This window comes from Lactuca virosa, chromosome 7, assembly GCF_052849685.1.
Source record: "Lactuca virosa cultivar CGN04683 chromosome 7, Lactuca_virosa_CGN04683_v6, whole genome shotgun sequence".
Classification (NCBI taxonomy): Eukaryota; Viridiplantae; Streptophyta; class Magnoliopsida; order Asterales; family Asteraceae; genus Lactuca; species Lactuca virosa.
The window spans coordinates 177,433,005-177,437,638 of NC_136432.1; the positions used below are offsets into that span (position 1 = coordinate 177,433,005).

Below are 4,634 nucleotides of genomic sequence, written 5' to 3' on the forward strand. Positions count from 1 at the left end.
CAATGGTAATTTCAATAGGAGAGTTGAATGTGATGGCAAGTGTAGGTGTCATTCAATGGATGAAACAATACCATTAGGAGATGCCATCTTGACATTCAATGGATTTAAAGTTTAATGGTTATTGAACTCTTCAATGAAAAAAGAAAAGTTTTTAATTCTTTAATTTATACTATAAATTACATTTTTCAATATTCTATTGAACTTTATAGAATTTAATGTATTGTAGGAAGAAAATGATAGAGTTGTATGGATTGTACAAAATGATGTGACAATTCATTGAACTCTATAGAGTTCAATGCATTGTGATGCCCTAACTAGTACTAATAATTATCGACCGAATTTTCCTTGTCTAGCGTAAATCTAATAATATTCTTCCTTATGCTAGACCGGAAAAACACTTAGCTTTTTCTTCAACTTATTGAGAATTTGAAAAATCACAAACCTTTAGGTCTTCGTACATATTATGATTGAAACCAACAATATTTCCATTAAATATTTCGTATAATTACAAATATATACAAAAGATTATCATTATACGAATCAACTGAACAACTTTTAAGCATAGAATCTCTTTGAATCTGCAAGGTGATGAACTCAAATAACCCTAAAACATTGAAACACTCTCAAGCTACATAAAACTTTTTGAGAGAGAGTAAAACAAAAAATATAGTGAATGAGCGAATTATCTCTTTTATTCGTATAATTAACCAAAATACGTGACTAAATTATTTATGTATAATGTCCTTTCAGCAAACCTCTCTGATACTTTCCAATCCACCAGCTTCCTTTGAGCACACTCCCAAGCCCTTTATCTTTTTTCCTTATCTATACTCTTAGCCAATCAGCTACCAAGGTTACCGGTGAAACAAAAAAAAAAACAAATAAATTAGTGTTGATATATATTTCCAAATCAAGCTGTAAAGGGAACATACTTTAAAAAGAAAAAAGTAAAATATATCTTGTTTTTGAGATATCCATAGACATGTTAGTCAAACGATTCGCAAAATAATAAGTTTTCCACGTTTTAAATATATCTAGACATGTTTTTAGTGTATTTCTGGAAATTCATCTTTTATTTAATTATAGTTTTCAAATAAATTTGATCTAATTTTCAATACAACCAGCAATTGTTTCATTGGGAAATTTAACAAAAAAGAATAAAAATTTAAAAAGGTAATTAATAAAAACACTATAAAACGTGCCTGTAGATCGAAGAAGTGAGTGGAGTAACCCAAAACAGATAACAATGGCTTCTTTCCAACTTGTTAACACCTTCACCAACACCACAAGAAAACTGCCAGATTCCACCTCCAGCCGCTGTTTCAAGACTCACCCCCAAAAAAACCACCGCTTCAAAGTCTCATGCAACGTCGCACCAGATGGCAATGAGAAGCTACTCTTAGTCCCAGATAGCAAAAACCTTATACTGCCAAAACCATCTCTCGACACGCTTAATGTAGATCGGAGGAACTTGCTACTGGGACTCGGTGGCCTTTACAGCACCGTCAACTTCAGCTCTCTTCCGGCGGCCATTGCCGCCCCTATCACCACGCCTGACATCTCCACATGCATCCCGTCAGAGCAAGGCTTCAACGTGCAGGACTCCGTAAGAAGCAACCAATGTTGTCCGCCGATGATGACCACAACCCCGAAAGACTTTGTGTTCCCTAAAGACAACGCAATCCGGGTTAGACCAGCGGCACATAGAGCCACCCCCGAGTACGTGGCAAAGTACAAAGCAGCAATCCAAGCGATGAGAGATCTCCCAGATGAACACCCACATAGTTTCGTTCAACAAGCTAAAATTCATTGCGCTTATTGCAACGGTGGTTATACTCAAGTCGCGAGTGGTTATGCTGATAAGCAACTCCAGATTCACAACTCATGGCTCTTCTTTCCTTTCCATCGTTGGTACTTGTATTTCTACGAGAGAATCCTCGGGAAGTTAATTGATGATCCCACTTTCGCTTTACCTTACTGGAACTGGGACAATCCCGCCGGAATGTCATTTCCAGCATTTTTTGAAACCGACGGCAAGAGAAACCCTGTCTTTGACGCGTTCCGCAACGTCAACCATGTATCACCAGAAGTAGTTGTCGATCTCGACTACAATGGATCAGATAGTGGCGCTCCTTGTCTTCAACAGATAAGCACCAATCTTGCTGCAATGTATAAGCAGATGGTCAGCAACGCTACTGACCCGTTAAGTTTCTTTGGTGGCGAGTTTCGGGCTGGAGATGACCCCTTTGGAAATAGTGACCCATCTGTCGGATCAATAGAGGCTGGTTGTCACACTGCGATGCACAGATGGACAGGTAATCCAAGAATGCCAAACAACGAGGACATGGGGAACTTCTACTCTGCGGGGTACGATCCTGCGTTCTACGTCCACCATGCAAATGTTGACCGTATGTGGAAAGTATGGAAGGATTTAGGCATCAAAGGACACAATGAACCTACAGACCCTGATTGGCTTAATGCATCATACGTGTTTTATGATGAAAACGAAGAGCTTGTACGTGTTTACAACAAAGATTGTGTCCAAATTGAAAACTTAAAATATGATTTCGAATTATCTCCACTCCCGTGGCTGAAGAACAGACCGGTTGCACATACCAAACCAGACACCACCACGAAACCTGTTGAAAAGGTTACAGTGCCGGACGTGAAGTTCCCCATTAAGCTAGACAAGATACAGAAGGTCCTTGTGAAGCGGCCAGCAAAAAACCGAAGCCAATCAGAAAAGGAAAAAGCGACTGAGCAGTTGTTGATCAAAGGAATCAAGTTTAATGTCTCCAAGTTCGTCAAGTTTGATGTGTTTGTTAATGACCAAGATGATGTTCCCGCAAGCTCTGCATCCGAGAGCGAGTTTGCAGGTAGTTTCGCACAGTTGCCTCATCACCATGGCGGCCACAAAAAGTTAATGACAAGTGCAGCAAGGTTCGGTTTAACAGAGCTTTTGGAGGACATCGGAGCCGAGGATGATGAGTATATTTTGGTGACATTGGTGCCAAAGGTAGGGGCCGAAGATCTCACCATTGACGAAATCAAGGTGGAGTTGGTTCCTATTGTTTAAACAACCATGTAATCTTATCTACACAATAAGGTATATATTTAAATAATTCGTAGACCTTGCATTCCATTGCATGGTTGCGACTTTTATGTACGAATATTAATAACTTCATTGTGTCCTTTTTCTACGAGTAAATGGAGTGCACTCAACATCTTTTGCTTGTTCGACTGCTAGAAAATCTTGGCATAAACAAATTAGCCACCCGACGCATTCCGACATGCAAAATGGATCATTAGCAACAAATTAAATATTAGGATAACGTGATAAACACACAATAAGGATAAAAAGAAAAGTGAGAACACACGGATTTATGTGGTTCAGTGGTTCGTACATGATAATCCACACAGAAGTTAGACCATTTCGGTGGTAGTTTAATGAGGAGTTTAATCCTATTAAATTCAAAATCTCCATTGTCGGTTAATGATCAGTGAACTCTACACACACACTCTCTCTCCTCACACACACATAAATGATGTGAAAATTCATTAAATTATATTGAGTTTAATGAAATGTAGACTTTAACAGGTAAAATTGTATAGTGAGTGGAATGTAAATGTGACAATCCATTGATCTCATTTGACTTCAATCCATTGGATACGACCTTAGATAGATATTTTATTAGATTTATAGGATAAAGAACCATCACACGATTCTATCACTACTAAAAATCAGGTCTTTAATTGTTGGATTAGGTGTCTAAGCCAATAACTATAATTTGTATATATTTGAATTGATATTAGCACAGTCTTTTTGGGTTTGCCTTCAAACCTAGCAATTGGACATGATGACTTTTGGAGAGAGAAAGAGAGAGAGAGAGAGAGAGAGAGAGAGAGAGAGAGAGAGAGAGAGAGAGAGAGATTAGTTTATTATGAGATTAATAAATTGAAATAAATAGCTTATTAATATATTATGAGAATAATGTATTAATTAGAAATAATATTATTTAATTAATAATTAATCAGAAATTAATTAGGTTTAATTTTGGGATTAATTGAATTAATTAAAAGTGTGGGGTCTAGAGTGCAATTGTTCAATAGTTGAACATCAGGCTCCAAAACCTTCCACAAAGGTGGTGGACGGGTTTAGGAGGATATTCTAGGGTTTCTAGAATATCTCATGTGGATAAATAAGGAGTTGGATAATTACCGATTTGAAATATTATTATTATATTTCAATTAGGGCTATCCGGGGCATCCTTGTACCACTATATAAAGGACCCCGCAACCTTCATTTTTTGGCCACTCCATTCTATAGAGAGATAGCCGAAATTTCAAGCCTCCCATCTCCTCTCTCTTAAGTCATCTTGTTGCTATTTTGGGTGTGATTCTATTAGAGACACGATAGTTGTGGTGTTTGCTTCCAAGATATCTACAAGAAGGGATCGTTGTTATTTACTACAATAACAATTAAGGTATGCATCCTAAACCCTGATTTTTGTTTTCGAAAATCGACTAGGGTTCTTAGGGTTTCTTATTTGATGTTCATAGTTATAGGTTCAATAGTGAAAACATAGGTCCTTTTAGGTTGCATGTGAACTTAAGGATTTTAAGTTTATTTGTTT

General features: G+C 37.4%; 1 pseudogene; it reads left to right on the forward strand.

Annotated features, from left to right (window-relative positions):
* Nucleotides 1–1,198: 1,198 nt before the first annotated feature.
* On the forward strand, nt 1,199–3,233 carry LOC145124092 (polyphenol oxidase I, chloroplastic pseudogene; annotated as a pseudogene).
* The last annotated feature ends 1,401 nt before the right edge of the window (nt 3,234–4,634 follow it).